Source organism: Phyllobates terribilis, unplaced genomic scaffold, assembly GCF_046119375.1.
Source record: "Phyllobates terribilis strain yellow unplaced genomic scaffold, ASM4611937v1 Scaffold_2__4_contigs__length_985480577, whole genome shotgun sequence".
Classification (NCBI taxonomy): Eukaryota; Metazoa; Chordata; class Amphibia; order Anura; family Dendrobatidae; genus Phyllobates; species Phyllobates terribilis.
In genome coordinates, this window is record NW_027362762.1 from 656861176 (window position 1) to 656873445 (window position 12270).

Sequence of the window (12270 nt, forward strand, 5' to 3'; positions counted from 1 at the left end):
ATCTACCAGTCTCCATAGTTGATGTCACGTCGTCTTTTCCTTCTCCCTTCACATTATCAAGGGAGATGAGATTGACAAAGTGGCGCAAAAGGTTTAAAAAGTTGCAAATTTTTTGCGCAATGCCTAGTTGGCCAAAAGATTTACGACTTTTGGTGTTTTCACGCCACTTTGGATCAGCTCCGCTGAAATGGGAGCTGGGGAGAAGCAGGGACATGGCTGCCCATCCCCTTTCTACTCTCCACCTCTGTCAAATTCATGAAATCTGCTGAAGTTTTTTAACACTAGAAATTCTAATCCCTGACTCCCGACTGTAGTAGCATTTCTGGCGTGCATCTCTAAATTAATTTGGCACCGTGTATTCTGTCAAGACTGGTGTAGCTCAAGCTTGCGCTACACCAGTCTTGATGAATTGCCCCCTATGTTCCCAGTGAGAAGTAAAAGTCTAATATAAGATCCCGCGGAAAGTGTGAAAGTTGCAAGATTATCAAAAAATAGACTTCAAAATTTAAAAAAAAAAAAAAAAAGTTTAAACATGCAAACACGTAATTTTCTGATAATGTAATCGTCTCATCTTTTGATAACCTAATAATTATCAGCCTTAGTTTGTGTAGTTTTACGTGTGTGTGTGTGGTGTTTTTTTTTTTTTTTTTTTTTTTTGTTTTTTTTTAACTGCTTAAAATCGTTAACGCACCCTGGATGTACACGGTGCATAAAGATTATTATTCCCTTAATTTTCGATTGAGAAGCTGTTAAGAGTTTATTAATCCATTCTAGGTGCAGGGTTAATCCACTAGTCTTTCAATGAATCCGGCCATCTGCTCAAGAGCAGACATCTTAACTTATCAGTGTTTTGCTGTTTTTGTGTTTGTCTGTGTTGATACTGTCGCCATTTTACATCATCTCCTTCATTACTGGATAATTTTCCAATTTTGCATTTTAATTTTTTTTTTCCTTCTTTCCAAGAGCCATAACTTATTTCATATTTCCATTGACCTAGCCATATGATGGCTTGTTTGTTGGGCAAATTGTAGTTTAGTTTTGAATTGAATTACACCTTTCAAATTAGCGTATAATCTACTGAAGAAAGAAAAAACACTTCTTCCATTGTTTTTTGAAACAGAAGAAGGGAAGATAAACCGAGATGATGGCCAATGGTAAAAATAAATTTTACTTATTGCAAATCCAAAATGTACTGTAGTGATGTAACAGTATTAAAAGAAGGCGCATGTCATAATTGACAAAAATGTTACACTGAAAGGAGACAAAGTCAGTGTATATGTATAATGTGAGAACTTGCTGCACAGAAATTATGACATTTAAAAAAAAAACACGCATGGCCAGCGCCCCTGCATGGTGTCCCCCTTCTCCCTCCATGCAGGGATGCCAGCTTACTCACTAACCCAGCCCTCGGCATGCTTCCTTCCTGTTCAGAGTCCCGATGGCGTTCTCTTAAAGGGGCTGCACACATATAGTGAAATGCCCTCAGCTTGTTGCTGAGAGGCATTTAGCATAACTAGTACACTTGCAAGATGGCTCCCAGCCGATTGCTGGGAGTCATCCTGTATAGAAGACTACCATCCCCTTAGGGTGTCGCCAAGTCATTAGTCATTAGGTGCTGTGGTGTTCTACCAGTGCAGTTGTGAGGTCACCTGATCCCGGTGTGGCCAGGTCCTGACGCAAATCCCTGGTCTGTTTGCGGCCAGTGTCTAAACATTGTCCCCTGGTCCGTGTGCCGCCAATCCCTGATCCAATATCCTAGATTGATGTGTCTGAACGTAGCCCTAATTAGTGTCAGCTAACCTGACCCTTTGAGTCAGCAGCTGCAGTACTGGGTTCTGCCTAGCAGCGGTACTTAGACTTAGCTACAGGTAGCCGCCATCTCCACCATCTGGAGCTCCAGTGAACACCAGGTAGCCGCTTAGCTATGTCCCTAGCCAGGCAGGCTTGGCACAGTGGGTCCACAAATCAACATGTGCCACCGTTTGGTATAACATTATGTAAGGTCATGCATGTTATTTGAGATTCAAAATGAATTAATTGAAAAAAGGTAATGAAAAGGATAAGATATCATTTGCACAACCTAGTGCACTGTGAGTGGATATTTAGAGATGGGGTGTGTAATTACATATCCTAGGTCATGTTAATAAAGAGCATGTGCCATGAAATACACGAGGATGGATAAAATGTAACCCATAATAAAGTCCTTGTGCAAAATATTCCTCTAGTTTTACATGTGCAGACAGCAACCAGATGGTGAATATAATAGATGGATGGAATAATTATAGTAAGTCATATAAACATACCAATGTTACCTTTGATATGTAGCTCCTGCAGCCTGTGGTAACATGCGCCCACCCCTACGCATTTTGGCGTGTGTTCGTCATCCCCTTCATGACTTTTTTTGAATGTCAAGTATCATGCACGACCTTACATGACATATTCTTGTTTTTTAATGTCCTAATTCTTTCTTCAGCAAGTTCTCACAACATTATACATGTACACTGAAAGGAGGCAAAGCCAGTTTAACATATTTTTTTTCATTTATTATGACATGCATCTTCTTTTAATACCATTGCATCATCACTGTACATTTTGGATTTGTAATAAATAAAATAACTTTTATTTTACCATTTGCTGTCATCTCGGTTTTTCTTCCTTTCTTCTTCTGTTTGTAATATTTACCGAGGGTCACTTTTACACAGGTCTGTGCTCATGTGCACATAGATACTGTTACATCATTATATACTGCACAAGCATTGTGTACATATACACCTGCTCCCTTTTGTGTTTTTTGTTTTTTTTCTGTTTTGTTTTTTGTTTTTTCCCTCTGTCTTAATTCCATTGTTTTTTTGTTTTTTTTGGTATGTACCCTATTTTTTGGACCATAAGACTTACTTTTTTCACCCCAAAGTTGGGGGTAAAATAGGGTTAGGGGGGTGCATCTTATGGTCCAAACGTAGAGCTTACCTGATAGTTGCAGTGGTGGCGGAGAAAGATCGCAGGGCCCTCCTTCAGGAACCCGTGGCAGCAGAAGAGGTGAGATGCTGGGGGCCGGTGAGCGGCATGTTCAGCTTTCCCTTGTGCAAGGCCATCTTCCTGAAGCTGTGATCTACAGAAAATGGCCGCTTGAGCCGACAGATGTGCAGACTGGTAGCTCATGCTGCCATTTACCTGTAGATCACAGCTTCAGGAAGATGGCCACACACTCCTCTATGCCACGCCGCTCACCGGCCGCGGCCCCCAGCCAGGCACCGGGCCTCAGCCATCTCACCTCTTCTGCTGCAGCCGCCTGGTTCCTGAGGGGGAGGGAATGGAAGGCCTTGCGATCCTGCTCCACCACAACTCCCCGCTGCTGGACATCCGGCTTCCTGAAGGACACTGCCTCCGGTGACCCTCGCTCCACCCCCCCAGGTAAGATACCCATTCAGGCTATAAGACTGACCCCACCCCCTCCCATCTTATAAAAAATATTTATTTTCCTATATTCCACCCCAAATTTGAAGTGGGTCTTATAGTCTGAAAAATACGGTACCCCATACTTCAGATCGTTGAAACAAAAAATATGGCTTTCTCATAGTTTCCTACGACCTGTAAAATATATATATATTTTTTCTTTACCCCCATGTATGGAGCCATGTGATGTCTAGCGTATTTGCTGATACCATTTCGTGGTACATACTTTGTGTGGGGGTTTGTTTTTTTGTTTTTGTTTTTTTTTTAAGGGGTGAGAGATGAGTTTTACGGGAGAGTTTCAGTGACCAAAAATAAATAACTAAACCTTTCTATTTTTTTTCCTCCCTTCTTTAGCTTTGAACTTTGACAAGAGAAGTGATTTTTACTTTTTAATTTTTTTATTTTTTTTTTAAGTTCTCTTATGGGACTTAAGAATTTGGTACATCGGCCTATTGTAGTGGTAACCCATCAGAACCCAAGGATCGCATTCAAGCCATTTAAATGCCATTGTCCGTGATTGACAGCCGCATCTAAATATTTAAATGTCCTTGCTAATAGCCACCGGACCTAGGTTTTATCTAAACACAAAATCTAAACAATTCACCACCCCTCTATCAACACATTATATTGCACTATTTAATGGTCTGTCCCTCCCTTCAGCTTTGGGAGGTTAGCAGTGCCATTGTGGTGTAGTCAGATGCCTGCCTCGGAACAAGTGCACTATATGAACAAGTATTGGGACGCTTACAAAATCCCTGTCTAGATCCATAGGCATTAAAATGGAGTTGTTCCCTCCTTTGCAGATTAAACAGCATCCTTTCTTCTGGGAAGGCTTTCTACTAGGATTTGGAGTGTTAGTTGGGAATTTTCATTCATTCTTCCAGGAAAGTATTTGAAGTCCGACACTGATGTTTGGGTGAGAGGGACTGGCAATCTCTGTTATAGCTTATCTTGAAGGCTTTTGAAGTGAGGGCTCTGTGTTCAGTCTAGTTCTTCTACACCAAACTTGCCCAAACACTTCTTTATGGAGATTGCTTTGTGCATTGTTGCTCCGTCATGTTGGAACTGAAAAGGGCCTTTCTCAAACTGATCCCAGAAAGATGAACACACCCAATTGTCCAAAATGTTTTGGTATGCTTGAGCATTAAAATTTACCTTCATTGGAGCTATGGGGCCTAGGACAACCTGTGGAAAACAGCCCCATAGTATTATCCCTCCTCACCCAGCATTTGGCTCTATGCAGTCAGGCAGGTAATATTCTCCCTGTTTTCGCCAAATCCAGACTTTTTCAACCACACTGCCAGATAGATGACTGTGATTCTTCACTACACAAAACACTTTTCCACTGTTCCAGAGTACATTGGCATTGTGTTGTACAACACTCCATCTGAAGCATGGCATTGTGCTCGGTGATGTAAGGCTTGCAAGCAGCTGCTCGACCATGGAAACCCATGCTGTGAAACTCCCAGTGCTCTGTTTTTGTGCTGATATTAAAGGGAATCTGTCACACACAAACCCCCCCCCACCTTAATCAATTATTTTTTCCACAGGCTTGGTGCCAAACAATCCCCGCCTATCTGCTTATTATTCCCCTAAATCCCCGCCTCTCTGCTTGGTTAGCATATCCTCCCCTGCACGTCACAGGGCCCTGACAGGCCCTGTAACATGCACTGTGATCCCTGGCTTCCGGGCATGCGCAAAGCGCTGCTCACACAGAGCACGCTTTACTTCATCCGGGCCCCGTCTACCTGTGCTCTGGGCTGCAGGTTTCTATTGCATGTTTAGGGCTTGGATATTATAAATCTGTAGCAATGGTGCTGCATGAAAACCCTGAACTTCAATGGTTAACAGGTGTGTCCTAAAACTTTTGTCCTTATAGTGTATATGAAAAAGTGATTATGAGCAATTCCAGACCATCGCTTTTAATGTGCTTTTATAGAAGTCTCACCTTTTGTGACTTGCCCTCCTTGTGGAGTGTGTCAATGACTGCCTTCTGGACATCTGTCAAGTCAGCAGTCTTCCCCATGATTTTGGAGCCTACTGAAACAGGCTAAGGGACCTTTTCAAACTCTTAGGAAGCCTTTGCAGGTGTTTTTTGTTGTTTGTTTTAAATTACTGAGATAATGACTTTTGTGTTTTCATTGGCTGTAAGCCATAATCATCAACATTAACAGAGATAAACACTTGAAATAGATCACTCTGTTTGTAATGACGCTATATAATGAGTTTCACTTTTTGTATAGAAGAACTGAAATAAAACTTTTTGACGATATTCTAATTTTGTGAGAAGCACCTGTATTGCGCTTCAACCCTCACAAGTTGATGCCACCCAATTGTATATGTGAATACAGCTAATATTCCATTTACTGCAGCTGTCGGATGCTTCACTTTTTGGGGGTATTTAATCATTGCTCAAAGCTAAAGTGTGCAGTTTTCACATTTTTATTTTGTCAGACTTGTTCATACATTTTAAAAAATGTGTTTCTTTTATGTAAAAACAGTATCTGTTAGGTGGCTGGGATGGTGGCAATAGTATCTTTTTGAAGTATGATGGGGTTTTTCCCACTGATTGTAATTGACTTGGTCCCTTGCAGGTTGTAAGCCATCGCAGACAGTCCTCTGCCCCTATGTACTAGTCTGTATCTCGTCTTGTTAAACTAATATCTGACTAAATCCTGTTTTGCACCTTTTTCACATGTATGGCTCCATAGACAAGATCCGCAAAGTTCTGGTGTGGATGGATCTGTTTGTTTCTTCCTTGTCTGAAATGTGTATTAGGGTTGATGTAGAAAGTCTCACCACAGGATACTGATTAAAGGGAAGCTCCACTTTTGATTAATGAAAAAACATCAGACAGTTTTATACATTAAAGCGCGCCTGTCAGCAGGATTGTGCTTAGTAAACCACATACGCTGTCAGGTGGGCACCGTTATTCTGAGTAAAATGATAACTTTGTTGATTAACCCCTTTCCGACATTTGCGGTAATAGTACGTCCTTGTGCCATGGACCTATTGGGCCAGGGATGTACTATTACGCACAATGTGATCATGCAAGCTGTGCTGGGCGATCGCCGCCAGGTGTCAGCAGATTCTCACAGCTGACACCCGGTGCTTTGTGCCAGGAGCGGTGCCGCACCGCTCCCAGCATATTACCCCCGAAATGCTGCGATCGAAGTCGATCGCAGTATTCTGGGAGCAAGGGGAGGTAAGCGTGACCTACTTACCTCCTCTCCAGCGTCTTGTGATGTCTGTGCCGGTCAAAGTAACTTTTGCCTGTTCAGCGCTGACAGGCTATACAGCACAGGGATGGTACTGCATCTCTATGCTATATAAGCGATCAGCTTGCAAAAAGTGAAAAGTCCCATAGTGGGACTAAGGCTGTGTGCCCGCTATGCGTTTTTTAAGTGTTTCCGCAACTGCAATTCCGCTGCTTAAACGCTTGGTAGAAGGTCTGCCATGTTCCCCAATGATAATGCGCATGTGCTGTGCACATGCTGCGGAAATTTCCGCTGCAGATTATCATTGCGGAAAAATCCGCAGCACTACCAATTATTTTACATATTCGCGGCGTTTTCGCCGCCATTGACTTGCATTGAATCGCTTAATAGCCGCATGACTGTAATCGCACCGACCCGAAGAATAAAGTCATCTAATCACTTATACCGCACGAGAAACGGCGTGAAAAATTAACGCCGGGATTAGGGATTTTTTCAAAAGTAAAGAAAAAAAATGATGACAATATGGCGACTAGTGTTGAGCGCAAGTACTCGCTACTTGAGCTTGCATCGGGTGCTCGGGTATGCACAGAGTATCGCGGGTGCTCGAGTGACATGCTGGAGTCTCCGCCCCATATGCTTCGCGGCCCAAAAAAACCTCCGGGGATTTCCTGCCTGTGTGGGGTTTTTTTGGAGGGGGTGTCTAACACCCGTAAAACATGCGGGGCGGGGATTCAATCATGTCACTCGAGCACCCGCAGTACATGGTGCATACCTGAGTACCCGATGCAAACTCAAGTAGCGAGCACTTGCGCTCAAGACTAATGACAACTTGTTTAATATGGTGACCTAATATTATCAAATTCTGTATCATACCTCTGGGTTCAAAATGTTCACTATACCCCTTGATAAAATCCTTGAGTGGTCTAGTTTTCAAAACGGGTCACTTGTGGGGGGGGGGGGGGGGTTCCACTATTTAGGCGCATCAGGGGCTCTCGATTCCAGCCAATTTTGCGTTCAGAAAGTCACACCGTGCTCCTTCCCTTCTTAACCCTGCCGAGTGCCCAAACAGTGCATTTTCCCCACATATGGGGTATTGGCGTACTCGGGAGAAATTGCACAACAGTGTTTGGAGTCCATGTTCTCCTCTTACCCTTATGAAAATAAAAAAATTGGGACTAAAAGATAATTTTTGTGGAAAAAGTTTGTTTTAAATTTTCACGGCTCTACATTATAAACTGTGAAGCACCTGTGGGTTCAGGGTGCTCACCACACATCTAGATAAGTTCCATGAGGGGTCTAGTTTCCCAAACGGGGTCAATTGTGGGAGGTTTCCACTGTTTGGGCACATCAGGGGCTCTCCAAACACGACATGGCATCCACTAATTATTCAAGCAAATTTTACATTCAAAAAGTCAAATGGCGTGCCTTCCCTTCCGAACCCTGCCGTGCGCCCAAACAGTGTTTTTCCCCCCACATATGGAGTATTGGTGTGCTCAGCAGAAATTGCACAACAAATTTTGGGTTCCATTATTTTTTTTATTTTTTTTTTCCTGTTACCCTTGTGAAAATAAAAAAATTGGGGTCTAAAGTAACATTTTTGTGAAAAAAGTTTAAATGTTCATTTTTTTTTCTTACACATTCCAAAAATTCCTGTGAAGCACCTGAAGGGTTAATAAACTTCTTGTTTTCTAAACCGCAGCAGTTTTCCAATTCGGTCAGGGAAAAAAAAACAATGTGTGCATGAGCTTTCTGAAATCGAATATCTTTCGCTGGTACTGTAAAACACAGATTACAATTTGCATAACCAAAAAAAAAGGAGCAAAATCGCAACATGTGAACATAGCCTTAATGTTCAGTTCTGTATAACCCTGCGCCCACCACCAATTCGCAGCTTTCTGCCTATGCACAGTGTTCACAGAAAGCTTCCAATCAGTCATGAGGTTATACAGAGCTCATGAATATGGAGGACTACCTAGCAGCAGGTTTATTAGTCCTCTAGTGACAATCTCCTGCTGATTAAAAATTACTGTTTTAATCAACAGCACCCCTGTAAGTGGCATATCGCTGGAATCGGTGACTCTGTAGATTATTCTGCTCTCAAATTAGGTGGCAAAAATCTGGTGATGGATTCTTTAAGATATACTATGATGTACAGTTATAGGCCACTGGGGGAAATAATAAAAATATAATTCCACACCAGTATATGCATCAGATGTAATGGAAAGTGAAGTGTGAACAGATGCATTGGAGCAATAGAAATAATGTAACAAAAGTGGTACAGTTCCCAGGGTGATGATTGAAGTAAGCATATACCTTTAGAAAAGGTAATAAAGCTGTATGTGGGCTGTGTTTGTATGCAACAACCAAACATGGTTCGAAGCTTAGAAAACAGCAGAAAAAAATTATTGATTCTGGAGCATGATGAATAATTGTGTGAAACTGATTTCTCACTTGATTGTTGCCAGTTTATACTGCAGCGCAAACAAAAAACCATTGGGAAGGGGGGATATGCAAAGGTAAATTTTACATTCACAGAATATAAAGCAATGTTGGTCCACGCTAGAGCTTGGCTATACCTGGGCTCTTCTAAACCTGAAATACTGAATTTCTGTATTTGTCTCCAAACAGTGATGTGGAGTCCATGCCTCTAAATTATCCTCCAGCGCCATCTAAGAGGTGCACACACTGTAGAGCGCATGCACTCCGTTTTATGACATGGGGAAAATTCAAGGATTGCGAGGATTTTCTCGTGAAATGAACAGGTATCTAAAATACATTGGTGCAATATGGATGTTTCACACAGGGTTTGAAGACACTTCTCTTTCAGTGTACAACAGAGGCAAACATTAAGAGACTTTCCTCATAAAGTACTTTATGTTGCCCTTTGGGCTCCCAGGTTAAAAAGTTTGTCTGGACTAAATAAAAACTTGACTTGGGGGTTGGATTTTATGAAGCTGTGCCATTATCACCTGTTGTCACCCGCGTAGATCACTGTTCTGTCAAAGTACCAGGGCTGTTGGGTCGGTAACCAAACCTCTGACTCCACAACTCCGACTCCACAGCACGGCCTCGCTTCTGAGCATGTACAGGTGCATCTCACTAAATTAGAATATCATCAAAAAGTTCATTTATTTCAGTTCTTCAATACAAAAAGTGAAACTCCTATATTATATAGAGTCATTACAAACAGAGTGATCTATTTCAAGTGTTTATTTCTGCTAATGTTGATTATTATGGCTTACAGCCAATGAAAACACAAAAGTCATTATCTCAGTAAACTAGAATACTTTATAACAGCTTGAAAAATGATTTTAAAATCCAAAATGTTGGTCTACTGAAATGTATGTTCAGTAAATGCACTCAATACTTGGTCGGGCTCCTTTTGCATCAATTACTGCATCAATGCGGCGTGGCATGGAGGTAATCAGCCTGTGACACTGCTGAGGTGTTATGGAAGCCCAGGTTGCTTTGATAGCAGCATTTAGCTCATCTGCATTGTTGGGTCTGGTGTCTCTCATCTTCCTCTTGACAATACCCCATAGATTCTCTATGGAGTTAAGGTCAGGCGAGTTTGCTGGCCAATTAAGCACAGTGATATTGTTGTTTTTAAACCAGGTATTGGTACTTTTTGGCAGTGTGGACAGGTGCCAAGTCCTGCTGAATGAAATTTCCATCTCCAAAAAGCTTGTCGGCAAAGGGAAGCATGAAGTGCTCTAATATGTCCTGGTAGACGGCTGCGCTGACTTTGGTCTTGATAAAACACAGTGGACCTATACCAGCAGATAACATGGCTCCCCAAACCATCACTGATTGTGGAAACTTCACACTAGACCTCAAGCAGCTTGGATTGTGTGCCTCTCCACTCTTCCTCCAGACTCTGGGACCTTGATTTCCAAATGAAAATTGGAACTCTGGGACCTTGTGGAGTGTGTCCATGACTGCCTTCTAGACATCTGTCAAGTCAGCAGTCTTCCCCATGATTGTGGAGCCTACTGAAACAGACTAAGGAACCTTTTTAAACACTTAGGAAGCCTTTGCAGGTGTTTTTGTTATTTATTGTAATTTACTGAGCTAATGACTTTTGTGTTTTCATTGGCTGTAAGCCATAATCATCAACGTTAACAGAAATAAACACTTGAAATAGATCACTCTGTTTGTAATGACTATATAATATAGGAGTTTCACTTTTTGTATTGAAGAACTGAAATAAATGAACTTTTTGATGATCTAATTTAGTGAGATGAACCTGTACATAAAGTTCAGCACAGATTCATCTCCACTAAAGCCGAGATCCTTAGATCAGGAATAGAACAGACATTTATAGGACATTTCATAACTTTCTCAAATTCTTCTGAAAACGTTTACAGCACATTCTGTATTGTACTTATGAACCCATTTTATTATATATTTTAGGAGTTTGCCCATTTTATTCCGGCTCCACCAAAATGGACTCCGACTCCACAGCCCTGCACAGGACCATGTGATTGCTTGCAGTAGTAAGGTGAGAAGAACAGCGCATCATCAGAGAAAAGTCTGACGTGCTGTTCTGGTTACCTGAGACTTGCAGTTTTGTGACAGAAGAACAGTGATGTCATAATTTCAGATGTAGACGGAGACCACTGAGCTCCCTACGCTGTATCCACGGGGCTGACAGTATAGCACACTGTTACTTACACAGAATCCAAGCCCAATGTTAAGTTATTTAGCCTGGATAACCTCTTAAACATACACCATGATATCCATATAAATATACTTTCTTTTTCTTCTTTTTTTGCGGGTTTACTTTGTATAGAATTGACTATTCTTTTCTCTATAGTCAAAAAAAGTATACCAGAATGTGCATTATACACAGATGGGTTTTCAGTTGCATTAGAAAAAATGTTTCACTCCAATATTGTGGATAACTAGCTTTATTACAATTTTAAAATTATTGAATGGAAACCTGTTTGGGATGCAAATAAAAACCTCAAGGTTTTGTATGGGAGAAGTGTATAGAACTCCTAACTGTGAAGTCATTAGCTTGTCTGGGTGTTGAGGACAACATATCTACATACTCTGTATTGAAATTGCAAAACCAAGAAGGGAAAGTCATAAAATTGTGGAAATGACTGGATCGATAGATATGATGTTCATGATTTGAAAATTTGTTTCCTTATTTCTCATCATTGGCATATCAGTAACCTGTCTATCGAGTCTGTGATTTCCATAATTTCCACGACTTTCCCTTCTAGGTTTTGCAATTTCAATGTTGAGAAGTGTATGTAGATGTGGTGGTCTCAACACCCAGACAAGCTATTAACTCCACAGTTAAAGGGGTTGTCCAGTCCAAATCGATAAGTCTACAGTCACGCTGTGTGACTGCAGACTTATGAATCTCCCCAGCGCACACACTGTATGCTGTGGGGATTCGTGGATTTCTGGCCCAGGGCCGGAGGAAATGTATAAGTTATACATACTCCTGGCCAGGGCCCATCTAGTGGGCATGGCCTCACTCCATACTCTTATATTGAGCGAGGTCGTGCACACTGGCCAGGAGTATGTATAATGCATACATACCCTCCGGTCCCAGGTCAGAAACCGGCAAATCCCCACAGAGTGA

At 41.7% G+C, this 12270-nt stretch overlaps 1 protein-coding gene across 8 annotated transcripts in view; it reads left to right on the forward strand.

Moving 5' to 3' along the window:
* USP49 (ubiquitin specific peptidase 49) overlaps positions 1–12270 on the forward strand; it is a 63509-nt gene that overhangs the window by 13980 nt on the left and 37259 nt on the right. For 4 of the 8 annotated variants that reach the window (XM_073666738.1, XM_073666729.1, XM_073666737.1 and 1 more), the window contains 2 exons: positions 9300–9433; positions 11085–11172. The exons of 2 other annotated variants lie outside the window; for them this stretch is intronic. The gene's annotated coding sequence lies outside the window, so the exon portion shown is untranslated. The remainder of the gene's footprint in view (positions 1–9299; positions 9434–11084; positions 11173–12270) is intronic. 2 more of the 8 variants (XM_073666736.1, XM_073666741.1) reach the window with 2 other exon arrangements.